Raw genomic sequence first — 21,271 nt, forward strand, 5'->3', positions numbered from 1 at the left:
TGACTAACTTCATTGCTCTGGGGCCTAGGGGGAAGTGCCCAGTGAAGGAAAGCTTCTCAGTTCATGGTGGAGTCAGAAAGAAGAGAAAGAGAGGGGAGGAGAGGGGCGGCATGAAGAACAACTCTTCCAGAATGTGTCCCCAGTGACCCACCATCTCTAGCCATGCCCCACATACCTACAGTTACCATCCTAGCAGTCCATTCAAACTAAGATAGACTGGTTAGATTACAGGTCTTATAATCTAATCATTTTAATTCAGAATATTTCTATATTAAAAGGAACTTTTGGGGAGATACCTCATATTTAAGCCATAATATTCTGCCCCTGGCCCCCAAAAACTCATGTTCATCTCACAATGCAAAATACATTTAGTTAATCTCCAAGAGTTCCATAGTCATAACAGTTCCAGGAATGCCCAAAACTCTAGTTCAAGTCTCCTCTGAGACTCAAGGCGAATATTTGCTGTGAGCCCCTGTAAAAATCAAAAGTTACACATATCAAATATATAGTGGCACAGAATAAATATTCTCATTTCAAAAGGGAGGAATAGAGGAATACAAAGAAGAGATGCAGCCAAAAACAGGCTGAAACTCAGTTGGACAAACAGGTCCCATAACTCTGCACACAGCATCCAAGACACGTGGCTGTGACACGCTATTTCCAAAGGGCTTTGGCAGCCCTGCCCCTTTGGCCTTGTTGGTGGCAGTACACATGGGCTCTCTTTTACCCTGGCTCTCTCCTCAGTTAGCTGTTTTTCTCAGCAGCCAGTCTTCACTACTGGCATCTCTTAATTTCTGAGGTTTCCATTCCAGCTTCACCTTCACCTTCACAGATTCATAAATCAGTCTCTCAGGGGCAGCCCATAGGAACTCTGACCCTACTACACTTTCCCAGTTTCCCAGGCCTTCCTCTGAAATCTTGTTGGAAGCCCCCATGACCCCTTAACTTAAGCATCCTGCATTCTTGCAGAACCAGTACCACGTGAATGACATCAAGGTCTGCCACCAGCTCACTCAGTACCTGGGCCCTTTGGCAAGGCTCAAATAGCCTCTGAGGGCCTGTGTGGCTCAGCATAATAAAACAACTTCCTAGGTACCCTGTGCAATTGGGGCACCTCCATGATCTCTTCTCAAAGAAATTTTCTCTTCTACACCCTTGAGCCTGAGCCAAATTCCTGAGATGTCTTCAAGCTATCTTTCTATTCTCTCTGTGAAAAGTAGTTAGTATCTCTCTGGGGATTACAGTATCTCCAAAAAGGACACCTTTCTCGGCCCCAGCTTTACATGCACTTTTCTTATCAAACTGCAAGCTTTTAAATTCCCTTGACTCTTGTTTTCTTCTTCTGATTCTCATAGTAAACCTGGCTGAATTCTGCCAGTTATATCCATGCCACTAAATTCTGTGCTGCTTTGAAATTTCTTCTGTCAGGTTAGTCAATCACTCTTAAATTTAGCCCCACATAAAGTCTCAGGAGATGAGCAAAATGGAGCCAAGTTATCTTTCAGAATATAACACAAGTGACCTACAGTCCAATTTCCATTAGAGTTCTCATTTTCCTCTGAAGCCTCATAAGCATAGTACATATCCCAATTGCCATTCTGGTCTTGAGAGTTCCCATCAGAATTTCCCATTCAGCTCTACTTACAACATTTAAACTTGTCCAGTTTGCATCTCTATGTTTTTCAAAATCTCTCCTGAAAACCATTTCCAAAGGCTTCTGAACCACATGTTCAGGTTAGTCATGATAAGGATCCCACTCCTGGTACCAACTTCTGTTTTAGTTAACTTTTTGTTGTGACCCAAATACCTGACAAGAACAACTTAAAGAAGGAAAAGTTTACTTGGGGCTTATGGTTTCAGAGGTCTCATTCCATAGATGGCAAACTCCATTGCTCTGGGCTCAAGGTGAGGCAGCACATCCTGGGGGAAGGGCCCAGTGGAGGAAAGCTGCTCCTCTCTGACAGAGCCAGAACACAAGGGCAATGGTGGAATAGGGATGAAGGGGCCACTGAAAGAAAAACCCTTCCAGGGTGCACCCCAATGACCCACCTCCTCCAGCTATGCCCCACCTGCCTACAGTTACCACCCAGTTAATTCAAACCAAGATGAACTGATTACATTACAGCTCTCATAATCTAGTCACTTACCCTGTGAATGTTACTGCACTAAAGAAGCTTCTGGAAGCATCTCATACCCAAATCAAAACAAAGTGGGATGGCTCAATCATGGGGTAGTTTTCCTAGGTGATTATACCAATTTATACTCCTATCCAGTGTATGCTTTTTGTTTGTTCCATATTCTCACCAACACTAATTATTTTTAGACTTTTTAATTTTTGCCAGTCTCATTAATGGGGTGACATCATATTATATTGTGGTTTAATTTGTATTTCCTTAGTTATTAATGATTTAGAATATTTTAATAGGTTAATGGGCTATTCAGATTTCCTCTTCTGTGGAATGCCTTTGCTCATTTTTCTATTGAAATTTTTTCTAATTGATATGTAGAAGTCATGTGCATATTCTAAGTACTGAAATTTTGTCAGTAGTATGGGTTGCAAATGCTTCCTCCCAGTTTCTGCCTTGCATTTTCACTCTTTATATTGTATTTTAGCTAACAGAAAATTTTAATATAGCTGAATTTATTATCATTTTCTTTATGGTTTGTCCTTTTGAAGAAATCCTCCCACAAATTCTATTATGTTAATTAAAAATAAAAATGCATACAAATGGAAAATAAAAAAGAAATACTCTACTACTCCAAGACATTAAGACATTTTTCTTTATTACTTCTAATAGTTTCATAATTTTGCATTTCACATTTAAATCTTAATGTACCTAGAATTTATTCTTTATCACTGGATGGGGATAACTAACTTCCTCAGCATTATTTATTCAAACATTCAATTTTTATCCACTGATTTATTTTAAATTTCCATAGAGGTAAAAGTATGGATTTCTTTCTTATCTTTCTATTCCATTCCATTATTCTTCTTATCTTTGAACAAACAGCCTTATAGATCTTTTTATCTAGCATACAATTCCAAACTCTTTACAATAATGTCTTTAAATTCACATGCATGGATTTGAAGACATTAGTTGGGTTATCTATTTATTTGGGTTTTCTTTAATGTCTTTCAATAAAGTTTTGTAAATTCTGCCATTAAGTACTTGAATACTTCTTATTAGGTTAGATTCCTTGTTACTTAATATTTTAAATGCCATTATAAATTTTATTAAAATATATTTTCTATTGCTATTACATAGAAATGCAATGACCTTTTGGTATATTGATATTGTGTCCAATAGCCTTGATAAATTTTAAAATTTCTTGTTAATTCTAATAATTTACATGTTGACTAATTTTTCAATCTTATACACCTTATTTTTTCTTGCCATACCACACTGGCTAGGACCTTCACTGAAAGAACAGTGATGACAGACTTTCCTCTTGTTTCTGATCTTCATATGAATGCTTTCAACCTTGCAACATTGGGTTATATCAATATTTAAAACTGAAGAAACCTTGAGAGACTGAGACAGGAGGACTGCAAGTTCAAAGCCAGCCTTAGTAATTTAGCAAGGTCCTGAGCAACTCAGTGAGGCCCTGAGCAACTCAGCAAGACTCTGTCTCTAAATAAAATATAAAAAAGGGCTGGGGATGTGGCTCAGCATCCCTGGATTCAATGCCAGGTACCTAAATAAATAAATAAATAAAATGGAAGAATACATGCTGCTAACTAAAGTCATTGCTCAAGATCAAAAGTCATCTAAGTGGTAGACCCAGGACTGAACACTTATCCAAAACCCATGCTCTTTTTATCAATTTGTATCAGTGGACAACTGTAGACATTTGTAGACAAGGGAATAAATTTGGATTTTTGAAAATGTGAACCATAATAAAACTAAAAGCCTTTGAGCTCTGTTAGAAATTCAGAAAATCCTGGGAATCATTCCAAAGGACAACATGAATCTGATCCTTCCTTAAAAATCATCTGATGACTCCGTGCTGCTCCCAACGATAAAATCCTAATTCTCAACAGGCTACCCTTCCAGATTTATTTCTAGCTATCCTATCCCCAAATACCTTCAACCTTGGAATAGTGATCATTTCCCAAACTTTCATATATTTTCATGATGCTGTGACATTGAGCATTTGTCCCTCCCCCTGTTCTATATGATTTCTAACAAGTCATTTATTAAACCAACAAATATCATCAGAGAAACAGAGTTAACAGCTCGTGGAGAGGGAGAAAGAGAAGGAGAGGAAGATAAAGACCAAATTGTTAAGAAACTGACCCACATGATTATGGAGGTTTAATGAGTCTAAAATTCAAAGGGGGAGGCCAACAGGCTAGAGACTCAGGTAACAGTCATGTTTGGAGTTTAAAGGCAGTCTCCTATAGAATTCCTTCCTGTTCAGGGGAAGATTAGTCTTTGTTCCTTTGTCTTTCAACAACTGGATAAGGTCTGCCCACATTATGGAGGGAAATGTCTGCACATTGTGGCCCAGTCAAATTGACAATAAAATTAATCATCACACTTTTTACCCTTTTCTCTCTTTCCTACATCCTTGAATTAATTTGCTTGTTTATTGTTTACAAAAAGAGAACTTGAGTAAGAGTAGAGTGAGAAAAACACGTATCAAGTCAGTCATCTGATTCTCTCCTCATCCAGCTTAAGCTGATATGATGGGCTCAATCATCAGCCTTTCTAACCTTGAAACTCCAACAGGCAGTACTGTGTTCATGCATACTTCCCTCAGAAGCTCAATGAAAATGATAAAGTTGTTTGGAGTTTTCTTTATTTATTTAAAGTGCCTACATAGACTTCCTGTGTTAAATTTAGTTTGTAACATAGAATAATAAAAATAATAGAAAGTGATTATTAAAGTCCTATAAAAAAGAATCTGGAAAATATATATTAAATGCAAAATAAGAGGTTCTTCTGGGGATAATGGGAGCAGATACATGTTTGTTTTTCTAAATCTGTCTTCCACAAAAATGAAAAGAGATATACCAAATGAAATGTTTCCTCTTATATTATATCAAATAGTTTCTCCTGGAAGGGCATAAAGCTCAGCTTACCCACAAAGAAATACTAATCAATAAAGTTTTAAGAGTGCAAATGCAATATACAAATCTGAATTTACTTCAGCTGAGTATTCCCCTCTCGGAAGAGTTTATACTACCACCTAGTGGTTCATTTCTGGAAAAGATATTTGTACCCTTCAAAATATTTCAACTAGACAGGCAATTCAGTATATAAAAATTTTGTCTTGAGAGAAAAGAGGCTAATATCAATAAAACACTTAACTATTCAATGAGGCCAGGGTGTACATTGTATTAAAATCTTAGATTTGAGTTCTAGCTATGAGATCTACTGTTTATAGAGATCAATTCATCAATTGGATGAGTCAATTTACCTCTCCAAGCTTGTTTCTCATTTGTAAGATTAAATGATTACATTAGATATGTGATTTTGATGTATCAAATTATAATACACTAGTAATATAATTAATTTAATGGGTTATTACCAGATTTTTAAAATTTAAATATAATAAAGTCACGTACTTTCCTATATCATGATTCTAGTTTTTATGTTTTCATTTGCAACAAGACTACAGAAAGTGACTAGGGAAGGAGGAAGTCAAAGAAAGGAGGATGCACTGAAGGATAATAGGTACTGATACCAGAAAAGGAAACTGAGCCAAAAGTAACCCTACACATAAGGCCAAGACTGAAGGATGAAAGGGAAACCTACAATCAGGGATTATCTAAGCATCCTGGGCTCTTGTTGGAAAGCAAGTATCAGGTTGCTGATGTTATTGATAAAAATACCACAATCTTCAAGGATGGCTCAAGAACAGGTGAAAACAGTAGAAAGCTGAAAAATATAGAGTTGAGGAAATAAGACAATGACAAACAAGGGTTAAGCAAAATCTAGAGCATCCTAGAAGGGGAATAATTCACATAAAAGCAACATGGTTGTAGTTAAAGGGAAAAGGCTCAGGGATGTTAGTTATATGTACCACTTTGGCCATAGATATGATAAAACAGAAAAATACTTTCATACTAGTTGGCAAACAGCAACTGCACTGAGCCCCCAAAGTGTTCCCCTTTTTCACCTTGCTCCCTCCTATTCTCCCCCTGGAGGGCCCAGATCACCCATACAATCAAACTTATAAAGGAGGAACATGTAGACCAGAAGGCAGCTTCCTGGACCCAGGTGCAGCCACCATGCATTCTGATTGTCAGTTCAAGCATCATCAGTTTTTCAAAATGTTTTATGTTCTAGAAAGTCTCAACCTGCATTTTGGACATATGTGTGCCTGTCAGACACATTAGACTGCCTGCAGATGAACAAGTTCACAAACATTTCTGCATCAGCATCCCAACTGCTTAATGCCTTTTTGAATATAAGTGCAGAGATATTCTAAGAGGTCATGGAAAGGTTTTTATCAAGAAGCACCTTTCTCATTAATTTGAGACAACTTGGAGGTTCTCTGGTATAAGTACTTATCCTTTATATCCCTTCTGAGTCTATGAGACATCTGTACTATTTACCAACCTATCAAAGCCAGTAAAACAGTTTCAGCTCAGGGCTTCCTGTTAAAAATTGAAGCCTGAACACAAGAATTTAACTTTACATCCTCCAGTAAGAGCACTCAAATGAGAATAGAGGCACTTCCATACTTTTTAAGGCAAACTTATAAGGACAAAGAGATGAGGAGAAGAAACAACCACCCCAAAAGTGAGAAAGTTAATAACATACTTGGAAGACCAAAGAAATTTTAATCTTAAGCTGATAATGAAGAAAGTCAAAATCAAAGCACATACACTGCATAATCATCAAATTACCTGGTGCTGCTCAGGAAATGGCAGCACCAGGTATCTCTAGAAGTAGATGGTTTGAAAGCAGGACTTAAAACATTGGTTGAAAATCAAATGAAAGCAGAAGTTTTTTATTAAAACACGGAGTTAGTTTAACAAAACCACATGAATATCTTTTGATTTATTAATTCAACTAGTATTAAAAGAAATATGTTAAAACAGCAAGAATAATTTTCCTCCATTAAATTGACAAAGACTAGTTACAATTCTGAGTGTTAAGGTGCAGGAAGATAAGCTCTTTCATGTTCTGCTGCTGGAAGGTATATTGTTACTATCTGAGCTTATACATATCAAAAATCTTAAAATGGAACCCAGCCATTCTGCTTCATTAATCTTATTGAAATTAGAGTAGGAAGCAAAGATCTAATTAAATTAATGTTTATATTAAGCACAAAGAAAATCTGGAAACAACCTAAATGCCCAAAAAATGATAACAGCTTGAGCACTGATATATTTATTCAATGAAATATCATTGAGTTGGATATTTTGTTTGCCCTTTGAAACATTGATCTCCCCACTTCTCTACTTTCTCCACTGTCATCCTGTTCTGTGACCTAGAAGGCTAATCTTTATAGATCATACCAAACTGGTTCCCTTACCCTCTGGCTTCAGGGTGAGTTTGGCATATGGAAAGTGTCAGAAAGAAATGCATCAGTAAAATTATCAAAGGGTGGAAGAAGAGAGGGCAGGTATGCAGTCCTTCTGCTCCTTCCCCACTGGGCTAGTTTGGCAGTGGCTATGTTCTATCCCCTCAAGCAGTTTCTCTAACCATTCTCTCCTGTACCCATCAGGCCTAGGGATAGTAATGGCTTCCCTATTGCAAGCCCCCAGTGATGCAGCAGCATCACTCCTTAAAACCTCATAAAGCACCTTTAATTATTCATTTTAAACATATCATCTATTTCCTACTAGGATCCTAACCATGCTATCATTCGGAATCAGGTTTTATTGCTCTATTTCAAAACACTGTATAGATTTAACCATAAATTTATTTAATCAATACCCTATTGAAGAACATTTAAATTGATTCTAATCTTATTAAGGAGTCTGACTTCTGGCCAAACAACCTATGTGTGATCTTTCAGGCCCGACCACAGGCAGTTACAAAGGCTTTACCTGGCAGACCTCATGGGAAAATCTGCCCTCCCACACCAGACTTGGTGCACAGCCAAAGCACTGCAGTCTCAGACAGGAGTTGTAGTCAAGGACTCAGGCACTCCCTGTCCAGCCATGCTATTTTACATATCTGCATTCCTCACCCAGGCACCTCAACTTGGAGGCCTCTTATCAGGGGTCTTTCACTGGCAGAGGCCTTTCTCAGCCACCTCTACTGAGATCTTCTTATGGGGAGAAGGGAGGGACACTTGAAGACACTTTTCTCCACCCTGATTCAGCACACAGTGCTTTTCCAACTCACTCCTAGCTTCTTCCCTTTTCTCTCCTCCAGCTCCTGGAACTATAAGAACCTTTTATTAAGGACTCCCTTGGCAATGAGACAAGCTCACATCTGTGTTGATCAACCCAACCCTCACCTGGTGCTGTTTGCTGGGGAAGAAGAAAACACTGGGGTGCTTGTGCTTTCTCTTGGTAGTATCTTATACATACTAAAGCAATAGGTGATTAAAGGCCTGACAATTACTTTCACTGGGCAGCTCCGCTCTCTCCAGCTAAATTTAGCTCTTGATACTTTCTTTTACAAACATTGAGAAATAAATAACCTTGTATATGCATACTATCTCATAAGTGAGCGTATATAGTAAAATAAATTCTGAGAAGTACAATTGTTGGTCAAAGAGTAAATGCATAATTTTGGCAGGTATTACCTAATTTCTCTCCATAGATATTTGAGCAATCTACTGTCCCCTACCATTATATAATTGCTACCTTGACAACATAGATTTTCATTTTATTTTTTGCAGATCAACTGAAAAACAATCTCTCAATGTAGCAGTGTTAAATAATTGTATTCACTTTACAGGAAAAAGGTAAGTATTTAATTATATGTTTAAAAAGTTGGGAGATAGGGGTACTGGCTGAGGATATAGTTTAGGGGTAGAGTTTGCTAGCATGTGTAAAAGGCCCTGGGTTCAATCCCCACTTCAGAGAGAGAGAAATAAGTTCTTTAAATACTAATACAGAACAATCTCTAAGAAATCCTTTTGAGTAAATAAAGTAAGGAGCAAAAATAGTGAGTATGCTAACATTTGTGCATAACAAAGGGGGAAAATAACAAGCATGCATATCTGTTTATATCTGTACAGAATAGCTCCAGAACACACTGGAAACTGATAGTCCTGAATCCTTGGGGGAAGAGAGGGATCAGCAGCATGGATAGGAGAGAGGATTTTCATTGCATATGCTTTTTTACCTTGAGTTTTGTGTCTTGTGAATGCTTTACATATTTCCCTGCCATGAATACCCCCCAAAAGGATAATTTTAAAAATAAAAGTGATTTTAAAATATTCTTAAACCATTGTAAAAGAATGTGTATTTAATGACACAAGAAATGTTCATGATAAACTGCTGAGGGAAAATAACAAGTTATAAAACAGAAATGTCTATACAATCTAAATCTAGAAATCATGTATGTGTAGGGGAAAAAAAAGACTTGTAGGGTATAATCAAAAGCTTCAACCATAATTATCTCTGGAAAGAGGAGTTTACCAGTTACTTTTATTTTCCTTTCTGTGCTTTTTCCTATTTTCCAAAATTTCTGCTTTGAAAATATATTATTTTTAAAGCAAAAAGAAACATTAGCTTTAAGAATTTATTATACACTGCAATAAAAATGATAAAGTACACACAAGGCAAAATGAATAAATCTCACAGTTATAATTTTAAATAAAAGAAGTCACACCAAAAAAGAGTGCTAATTGTATGATTCCATTTATAAAATGTTAAAGAACAGGAAATTTATCCGGGTTAATAGAGGCCAGATAAGCTGCTACTTAGGCAGAGGGAATGGTTAGAGCTAGGAAGAGATTTGAGAATTGTCTTTGGAGTGCTAGAACTATTCCCTGTCTTGATCTGGGGGGTGGTTATATGGATGTGTACATATGTACAGGTTCCTTGAGTTATATACTCAAGACTTGAGGATTTTAAACATATTATATAACAACTTTTAAAAGTGAGTCTAGTCAGGTGCAGTGGTGTACACCTGTAATCCCAACCATTCAGGAGGCTGAGACACGATGATCGCCAAGTTCAAGGCCAGCCTGAGAATCTTAGCAACTTAGCAAGACCCTGTCTCAAAATTTTGAAAAATAAAATAAAAATAAGAAGGGATGAGGATGTCCCTCAGTGGTTAAACACCTCTGGGCTCAATCCTGGTATCAAAAATAAAAAATAAAATAAAATAAAAGTAAGTCTAAAACAGTAGATCCCCACAAACATACACACAAAGATACTTTAAGTTATATATGCTATATCTCATGAGAAAAAGAGTATAATGGGAACACTCCTGGGATCATGCAATGGTAAATAAAATGTACTCTGGAGTCTGACAGACCTATGTTTGAATTTCAGTTCTGCTATGTATCTCTGTGAATTTGAACAAGTTACTTAACATCTCTCTGACTCTTAGCTTTAAAGAGGAGAACAATAATAGTACTTAACTCATACAATTATTGTTATAAGAATCAAATGCAATAATGTATGTGATCAGAACAAAAAATAATTTTTTAAAAAAGGAGTATGTGGGCCAACGCACTGTCTGCCACCACTGCGCCATCTCCGATTGTGGCCACCTCTATCTTGGGACACTGGCCAGGGCTTGGAAGCCCAATATCAAGGTGCGTGCAGATTGGGTTACACCTGAGTTCTTCCTGCTGGGTGTGCTAATAGCCACCATCTTGCTGCAGAGGCAAGAGATAGCCAGGCTCTCCCTAGCTTCACAAGTCCTGGGGCACACCGGGACAGACAGGGCATCTGCTCTCAGTTCACCCAGTCAGCTGGGCTGGTACCCACTGGGTTCCTTGGGCCCTCTTGGGCGTGCACTTGCTGGGCCCTGGCACCAACTCAGTCCCTGACTCCCTCCACAGTCCAGCATCCACATTTCCCCTGGTCCTGCCAGGTCCAGCATCAGTCTGGCAGCCCAGACTGATGGGACTCTGCTTCCCCAATATCCACCCTCCCTAGCCACCAACCAGCCCAGTGCTCACAGCTATGTGGCCAACCCACAGCCCTCAGCACATGGTCCTGATATGCCTGATACAGAACAGCTGTTCCTTGACAGGCACACAGGTCCCAGCATTCAGACCTCAGGACCGCCTGGAAGAGAAGTTTTGAGTCCTCAAAACGAAGGACTCAATAAACCAAATTAAAAATTCAGTGGAAAGTATCACCAACAGACACTTGGAAAACAGAAGTTCAGGCAATGAAGACAAAATATATAATCTTGAAAATAAGGGACTGGGGTTGTGGCTTGGTGATAGAGTGCTCACCTATCACACATGAGGCCCTGGGTTCCATCCTCAGCACCACATAAAAATAAAATTTTGAAAAGGTATTAGGACCACCTACAACTAAAAAACATATATTAAAAAGAAAAGAAAGTTTACCACACAGAGAAGATGGTAAGAAACCATGAACAGAACTTCCAAGAATTATGGGATAACATGAAAAGACTAAATTTAAAATATATCAGGATAGAGGAAGACACAGAGGTACAAACCAAAGGGATGCACTATCTCTCAATAACGTAATGTCAGAAAACTTTCCAAACCTGAAGAATGTAATGGAAAAATCATATACAAGAGGCTTACAGGACCCCAAATGTAAAAAATTACAACAGACCCATACCAAGGCAAATTACAATGAAAATGCCTAACACAAAGAATAAAGATAGAATTTTAAAGACTGCAAGAGAAAAGTATCAGATTACATATAGGGGGAAACCAATTAGGATCTTAGCTGATTTCTGAACCCATACCCTCAAAGCTAGGAGATACTGGAACAACATCTACCAAGTTCTGAAAGAAAACTGATCCCAACCAAGAATTTTATATCCAGCAAAATCAAGCTTCATATTTGAAGATGAAATAAAAACTTTCCATGATAAACAAAAATTAAAAGAATTCACAAGTAGAAAGTCTACACTACAGAACATTCTCAGCAAAATATTTCATGAGGAGGAAATGAAAAATAAAAAAGTGAAAACCAGAAAAGGGAGGAACTACACTAAAGGAGAAAACAATCAAACTCAATTAAAAACCAGAAATAGAATTGGGGCTGTGGCTCAGTGGAAATGTACTCCACATGAAGTGCTGGGGTTCAATCCTCAGCACCACATAAAAATAAATAAAGGTATTTTGTTCACCTACAACTAAAAAATATTTTTTTAAAAAGCAAATAAACCAAAATGAATGGGAATGTTAATGGCCTAAACTCATCAATAAAAAGATATATACTGGTAGATTGTATTAAAAAACAAGATCCAACAACATGCTGTCACTAAGAGACTCATCTCATAGGCAAAAACATCCGCAGACTGAAGGTGAAAGGATGGGAAAAATATATCACTCATATGAATTATGTGAACAAGCAGGAGTTTCCATCCTCATCTCAGATAAAGTGAACTTCTAGCCAAAGTTAGTCAGAAGGGATAAAGAAGGACATTTCATACTGCTTAAGGGAATTATACATCAACAAGACATAACAATTATAAATATGTAACCCCAATAATGGAGTATCTACATACATCAAACAAACCCTTCTCAATCTCAAGAATCAAATGGACCATAACATATAACACAATACGGGGTGACTTTAACACACCTCTTCACTACTGGATTTTTGCTTCCAAACAAAAACCAAAGAAACTAGAGAACTAAATAATACAATCAATAATTTGGATATAATGGACATATATAGAATATTTCATCCATAAACATGTGAGGAAGTTCATCAACAACTAACAATATATTTTTTAAAAAATTTTTTAAAAACATGAATATACTTTCTTCTCAGGAGTACATGGATCCTTCTCTAAATTAGACCACATCTTATTCCACAAAGTAACTTTTAGCAAATACAAAAAATAGAGTTACTACCCTAGAATAAAATTAGAAATCAACAATAAAATAAAAAGTAGCAGGTACTCCAATACCTGGAGACTAAATAATACACTATTGAATGATGAGTGAATAGCAGAAGAAATCAGGGATGAAATTAAAAAAATTTTAGAAGTAAATGAGAACACTGATATAACATATCAAAATCTCTGAGTCACTATGAAGGCAGTGCTAAGAGGAAAGTTCATTGCATTGAGCTCATTCATTAAAAGAAGAGAAAGTCAATAAATTAATGATCTAACATTACATCTCAATGCCCTAGAAAAAGAACAAATCAACACTAAAAATGGTAGAAGACAGGAAATAATTAATAATTTCAGTCAGAGCTGAAATCAAGGAAATTGAAAAATGAACTGAAAAAAAACAACAAAACAAAAAGTTGGTTCTTTAAAAAAAAAATTGATAAACCCTTAGCCATGCTAATGAAGAAAAAGACAGAGAAAAACTCAAATTCTAAAACCTGTGATGAAAAAGGAAATATGGGGTTTCCAGGATTATCCAAGATGGTTGCTCTGGCTTCCAAATGTGTTGGCAAATGGGGAGCTGCAGCTCCAGGTGTGGGCATAGTGGGCTGCAGGTCCTGGAAGCGGGCTAACATATCATTTGTTGCATTTCCAGTTTCCAGTGCCAACTCACCAACAAAAATTTTACCAAAAAACCTTAGGACCAATAAATGTGAATGTTGGACCCCAAATGATTATAAGCACACCAAAGAGACTAACCAGGTCAGGAAGCGTTCTGACTGGGAGTCCATATACCCCTGCACCAGAAACGTTCACTCAGACTCACATAGCAGAAGCTACTGGCTGGGTCCCCAGTGATAGAAAACGGGCTAGAGAATTTATAGACTCCAATTTTTCAGAAAATAAACGAAGCAAAAAAGGAGATAAAAACAGAAAAGGCTTGAGACATTTTTCCATGAAAGTTTGTGAGAAAGTTCAACGGAAAGGTACAACATCATATAATGAGGTAGCTGATGAGCTGGTCTCCGAGTTCACCAATTCAAATAACCATTTGGCAGCCAATTTGGCTTATGATCAGAAGAACATTAGGCGAAGAGTTTATGATGCTTTAAATGTGTTAATGGCAATGAACATAATCTCAAAGAAAAAAAAAAAAAGATCAAGTGGATTGGCCTACCTACCAATTCTGCTCAGGAATGTCAAAACCTGGAAATAGAAAAGCAGAGGCGAATAGAACGTATAAAGAAGTGAGCCCAGTTACAAGAACTTCTCCTACAGCAAATTGCTTTCAAAAACCTAGTACAAAGAAATCGGCAAAATGAACAGCAAAACCAGGGACCTCCAGCTCTCAACTCCACGATTCAGCCGCCATTTATAATCATCAACACAAGCACAAAAAAAAGTCATAGATTGCAGCATCTCCAGTGACAAATTTGAATACCTCTTTAACTTTGACAACACCTTTGAGAGCCACGATGACATAGAAGTACTGAAGCGGATGGGAATGTCCTTTGGTCTGGAGTCCGGCAAACGCTCTCTGGAAGACCTGAAACCGGCTAAATCGCTGGTGCCAAAGGCGTTAAAAGACATCACAGAAAATCTCCACCGGGCATTCCTGGTTAATTCAGGGACTACTTTTGAACTCTACCCAATCAGTTTCAAATTTAGACCTGCCCACTGGCGCCACCCCACCCCAGTCAAGTGTAAACCCAGGGTTGTGCTTGGATGCTGAAGTGGCCTTAGCAACGGGGGCAGTTCCTCGCCCCAGTCACTAGCCCAGCAGTGCGGCCTCTCACTGCTCCGAACCCCGTGGAGAGATGCCCGGTTCCTTTAAAGACGAGGAAGAGGACGACTAGGAGGATTCCTCCTCCCTGGAATAAAGACAGGAGAAAACTCAAGTTTTCACGTTGGATGCTCATGTGTGTTTCAGTGTGAGCTCTTGTTTTTGAGGTGATTGCTTCCGTCTTTGCCTTTGCACTGTGTTTAGTGAAAACTAGAGAAACACGATCAGCAAATCACACGAAGGGTGAGGTGATTGACATGAAAGTTAACATAGCGTGGACTACACTGGCCTGCAGAGCCCTAGATGACATCACGGACAGAGCGGGTCTTCTGAGGAGGGGAGCCATCCCTGAAGAATGGGCGTGGGAAGGAGCGGTCTGCAGGAGGCGGGCTCTGCGTCCCCCGTGTAGTCATTTTAGAATTGAGATTCTGCCAGGAGCAGCCCTCGGTGATGATCGTGTTTCTCTCCTTCCTGGGCTGCCACAGCAGCTGGGAACATGGAAGTCCCCAGTGAGGTGTTCAGTAGGGGTGTAGATGTCAGTCCTGGTGACTCAGGAGCACAGATTAACTGCTGAACTAGCTGGGAGTTTAGTTGAGGTGCTTTACGAATCTGCTGCCTTAGCTTCTAGAAAGGAGCGAGCGCTCATTCCGAAGTACTTAAATGACATTTAGAATAATTTATAGTAAAACTGAAATCACCATTAGCCAATGCGATGGTGCATAGGATTTCCCAGGCTCCTTCTGGAAGCCAACTAGAATAGCGTCTCCATGTACATTAACCACTCTGCCAGCACTGCCTTTGGCCAGCACTCTAAATCTGGAGTTCCACAGAGAAGGAAACTATCCTTTTAATCAAAGCTGTGTATTTCATACAGCTTTTTCATTCACAGTGAAACAAAGCAGCAAATTCCTGTGACCAAGTTGCTTGCCTCCACTCTCTGCAGTAAGTGTATGATTTCACTCAGTGTGCAATTTGTGAAAATGAACCAAATGTCATTACTTTTACCTTGAAAGAAAAGTCTGTTTCAAGAATATGAAAAAAAAAGGAAAAGAAAAAGGAAATATCACAATGGACATTACTGAAATACACAAGATAATTAGAAACTATTTTGAAAATTTATACTCCAATAAAATAGAAAATCTTGAAGACATTGACAAATTTCTACAGACATCTGACCTACCCAAACTGAATCAGGAGGACATACACAATTTAAACAGATCAATTTCAAGCAATGCAATAGAAGATGACATCAAAAGCCTACCAACCAAGAAAAGCCCAGGATCAGACAGATTCTCAGTCAAGTTCTACAAGACCTTCAAAGAAGAATTAACACCAATACTCCTCGAATTATAGAAAAGGATAGAATCCTTCCAAACTCATTCTATGAGGCTACTATCACTCTGATCCAAAACCAAAGACACATCAAGGAAAGAAAACTTCATAGCAATATCAGTGATGAACATAGATGCAAAAATTCTCAATAAAATTCTAGCAAATTGCATACAAAAACCTATTTAAAAGATAGTACACCATAATCAAGTGGGTTCATCCCAGGGACACAAGGTTGGTTCAACATACAGAAATCAACAGACTTAAAGACAAGAATCACATGATTATACCACTAGATATAAAAAAAGCATTTGACAAAATACAGCGCTCCTTCATACTCAAAACACTAGCAAAATCAAGGATAGTGGGAACATACCTCAACACTGTAAAAGTTATCTATGCTCAGCTCAAGGCCAACATCATTCTAAATGGAGAAACATTTAAAGCATTCCCTCTAAAAACTGGAACAAGACAGGATGCCCTCTAGCACTTCTCTTCAACATAGTCCTGGAAACTCTAGCCAAAGCAATTAGACAGATGAAAGAAATTAAAGGGATACAAATAGGAAAAGAAGAACCCAAACTATCATTATTTGCTGATGACATTATTCTCTATTTAGAAGATTCAAAAAATTCCACCAGAAAATTTCTAGAACTAATAAATGAATTCAGCAAAGTAGCAGGATATAAAATCAACATCCATAAATCAAACATGTTCCTATACATCAGTGATGAATCCACTGAAATTAGTGAAACCTATTAGTGAAACCTAAGGGAAATTAGTAAACCTATCCCACTCACAATAGCCTCAAGAAAAAAAACAACTTGGGAATCAATTTAACAAAAGAGGTGAAACACCTCTCCATGAAAACTACAGAACACTAAAGAAGGAACTGAAGAAGACTTTAGAAGATGGAACTATCTCCCATGCTCTTAGACAGGCAGAATTAATATGGTCAAAATGGCCATACTACCAAAACCTTACATGGATTTAATGCAATTCCTATTAAAATCCCAATGACAGTCTTTATAGAAATAGACAAAGCAATCATAAAATTCATTTGGAAAAATAAGAGACCCAGAATATTCAAAGCAATCCTTAGCAAGAAAAGTGAAGCAGAAGGCATCATAATACTAGACCTTAAACAATACTACAGAGCTATACGAACAAAAATGGCATGGTATTGACACCAAAACAGATATGTAGACCAATGGTACAGAAGAGAACACACAGAGGTAAACCCTCATAAACATAGTTATCTCATACTAGACAAAGGCACAAAAAGCATTCCTTGGAGAAAAGATAGCCTCTTCAACAAAAGGTGCTGGGAAAACTGGAAATCTATATGTAACAAAATGAAACTATCTCTCGCCCTGCACAAAATTCAACTCAAAGTAGACCAAAGACGTAGGCACTAGACCAGACACACTGCGCCTACCAGTGTGCTTAGGAACTGACTTCCTTAACAAGACTCCTAAAACTGAAAAAGTAAAATCAAGAATCAATATATAGGCGTTTCAAGATGGAGGACTACAGGGTGGCTGTATTTCATGTTGCTCCAGGACTCAGGATTCAAAAGAGGAGATATTGAGACACTTGGGACCAACTCAAAGCAGCCGGGTGACTCTCTCCCGTTGGGGAGGCATCCCGGATGGGACAGTAGTCCCAAAACGCAGGGAACTTTGTGAAGCAGAGCTGCCGGGCAAGACACCCCTCCCCCCGCTGGAGCAGTGAACTCGGACAACTAGGAGCGTCGTACAGGAGGCCGCACAGCACAGTGCTGGGACTCGGAGCAACCACTGGGGCTCCGGCAGCTGCCCAGGGGAGGAGCGGCGAGGAGAGCTATGTGGACTCAGAACACCGGAGCCTGCCCTGAGGAGGAGGAGGAGGAGCGTGACCGCTTGGATTCGGAGTGACTACACCAGAGCTACAGGCGGTTGTCAGAGGAGGAGCTACGTGGCGAGCTGTTCGGACTCAGACCACATCTGAACACCGGGGCCTGCCCTGAGGAGGAGGAGGAGGAGGAGGAGGAGCTCGGCAGGTCGTTTGGACTCGCAGTGACTGCATTAGAGCTCCAGGCGGCTGCTCAGAGGAGGAGGCGATTGGTGAGTGGTTTGGACTTAAAGCAACTGCTCCTGAACACAGGGGGGCTGCCTGGAGGAGGAGCGCAGTGGGTCACTTGGTCTCGAGTGGCTGCACCAGAGCTCCGGGCGGCTGCCCAGAGGAGGCGTGCAGAGGGTCACGTGGATTCAGAGCCACTCAGAGCAACCGCTCCTGAACACCCGGGGGGTTACCTGGAGGAGGAGGAAGAACGAGGCGGATCACTTTGACTCGGAGTATTGCCCAGGGCAACAGGCGGTTGGTGGGAGGAGGAGGCACGCAGTGAGTTGCTTGGACTCCTAGTGACCGCACTGGAATACGGGGCGGCTGTCTGGAGGAAGAGGCATGCGGTGGGTCTCTGGGACTCAGAGTGATTGTATGGGGCCCCAGGTGGCTGCTCAGAGGAGGGGCCGCATAGCCAGGCAATTAAGTGCAGGGCAGGGTCCCAGGATCTAGGAGGCTTCTGGGTGGAAGAGCCCCACAGAGACACGCTTAGGGGCGGAGTGAAGGTTCCAGGGCTGTGGGCAGATTCTCTGAGGAGGGGCAGCCTAAGGAGATTCATCTGCGAAGGGTGAGGCTCCCAGGTCCAGGAGGTAGGGCTGGGCCCCTGGGAACTTGGCAGAGGAAGGCAGCCCAACCCAGGCGGTAGCTGTAAATTGAGGGGAACCTCTAGGAGGGGAACTGACCGACAAGAACTCCCCACCGGGTGAGTCTTCCCTGCTGGGTGAGGTTTCCCCAAAAGGACAGTAAAACCAGAGACACAGGCCTAAACAGGCCTTGCCTCAGCCCGCAGCCTAGTTCCCCTTTGGATGGCCATTGGTCAACAAGTGGAGGCACCTCTGCCCACTAGCAGGGAATATACCCCACCTGAAGGCCACCATTCCTAGAGAGGCAGCTTCCTTGTGGAGCACCACATTATCAACTTCCTCCAAGACTTCAGCCTACTGAAGGCTAAGAGGGGATATATATAGAAATCTTCAGGGACATTGTAAGTCAATAGAGGAAATCTGCAACATCTCAGCGGTCCACTGATACCTGAACAATATGAGAAAACAAGGAAAGAAAATGCTGCAAACAAATCTAGATGTTACATCAATAAAACCCAATGACAGCATGGCAGAAGAAATGACAGAAAAGGAGTTCAGAATGTAAATAATTAAAATGATCAGGGAAGCAAACAATGAGATGAAAGAGCAAATGCACACACTGAATGATGAGATGAAACAGCAAATGCAGAAATTGAATGATCGCACCAATCGACAGTTAAAAGAGCAAATACAGGAAGCAAAAGATCATTTCAATAAAGAGTTAGAGATATTGAAAAAAAAAACAAACAGAAATCCTTGACATGAAGGAAACAATAAACCAAATTAAGAACTCCATAGACAGCATATCCAGTAGGATAGAACACCTGGAAGACAGAACCTCAGACATTGAAGACAAAATATTTAACCTTGAAAACAAAGTTGAACAAACAGAGAAGATGGTAAGAAATCATGAACAGAATCTACAAGAACTATGGGATATCATGAAAAGGCCAAATTTAAGAATTATTGGGATTGAGGAAGGCCTAGAGAAACAAACCAAAGGAATGAACAATCTATTCAATGAAATACTATCAGAAAATTTCCCAAATCTGAAGAATGAAATGGAAAATCAAGTTCAAGAGGCTTATAGGACTCCAAATACACAAAATTACAACAGACCCACACCAAGGCACATTATAATGAAAATACCTAACATACAAAATAAAGACAGAATTTTAAAGGCTGTGAGAGAAAAGAACCAAATTACATTCAGGGGGAAACCAATACGGATATCAGCAGATTTTTCAATCCAGACCCTAAAAGCTAGAAGGGCCTGGAACAACATTTTTCAAGCCCTGAAAGAAAATGGATGCCAACCAAGAATCTTATACCCAGCAAAACTTACCTTCAAATTTGACGATGAAATAAAATCCTTCCATGATAAACAAAAGCTAAAAGAATTTACAAACAGAAAGCCAGCATTACAGAACATTCTCAGCAAAATATTCCATGAGGAAGAGATGAAAAACAAAGAAGCAAATCAGCAAAGGGAGGAATTATCCTAAAGGAATTGTCAAATATAGGAGGAATCAAGTTGTGTCAAACAAATAAATAAATAAAATTTAAAAACTGAACCAAATGACCGGGAAACCAAATCATATCTCTATAATAACCCTGAATGTTAATGGCCTGAATTCATCAATCAAAAGACATAGACTGGCAGATTGGATTAAAAAGAAAGATCCAACAATATGTTGCCTGCAAGAGACTCACCTCATAGAAAAAGATACCCATAGACTAAAGGTGAAAGCATGGGGAAAAACATACCATGCACATGGACTCAGCAAAAAAGCTGGAGTATCCATCCTCATTTCTGATAATGTGGACTTCAAGCCAAAGTTAGTCAGAATGGATAAAGAAGGTCATTTCATACTGCTTAAGGGAAGCATAAATCAGCAAGATATAACAATCATAAACATCTATGCCCCAAACAGTGGCTCATCCATGTATGTCAAACAAATCCTTCTCAATTTCAGAAACCAAATAGACCATAACACAATAATACTAGGTGATTTTAACACACCTCTCTCACCACTGGACAGATCTTCCAGACAAAAATTGAACAAAGAAACCATAGATCGCAATAACACAATCAATAATTTAGACTTAACGGACATTTATAGAATATACCATCCAACCAAGAGCAAATACACTTTCTTCTCAGCAGCACATGGATCCTTCTCTAAAATAGACCATATATTATGCCACAAAGCTAATGTTAGTAAATACAAGAAGATAGAGACACTACCATGTATTCTATCAGATCATAATGGATTGAAGTTAGAAATAAATGAAAGAGTAAAACACAGAAACTATTCCAACATCTGGAGATTAAACAATATGCTATTATACGATGAATGGATAACAGAAGATATTAGGAAGGAAATTAAAAAATTCTTAGAGGTAAATGAGAACAAAGAAACATCATATCAAAATCTCTGGGACACCATGAAAGCAGTACTTAGATGGAAATTTATTTCATGGAGCGCATTTAATAAAAGAAGTAAAACTCAACAAATAAACGACCTAACACTACAGCTCAAAGC

The 21,271-nt window shown here is 39.1% G+C and overlaps 1 pseudogene across 1 annotated transcript; it reads left to right on the forward strand.

Moving 5' to 3' along the window:
- Positions 1-13,611: 13,611 nt before the first annotated feature.
- On the forward strand, positions 13,612-15,740 carry LOC306644603 (transcription factor Dp-2-like; annotated as a pseudogene). Its single transcript has one exon. The product of its transcript is annotated as a transcription factor Dp-2-like (transcript).
- Positions 15,741-21,271: the final 5,531 nt, after the last annotated feature.

This window comes from Sciurus vulgaris, assembly GCF_902686455.1.
Source record: "Sciurus vulgaris genome assembly, chromosome: 15".
NCBI lineage: Eukaryota > Metazoa > Chordata > Mammalia > Rodentia > Sciuridae > Sciurus > Sciurus vulgaris.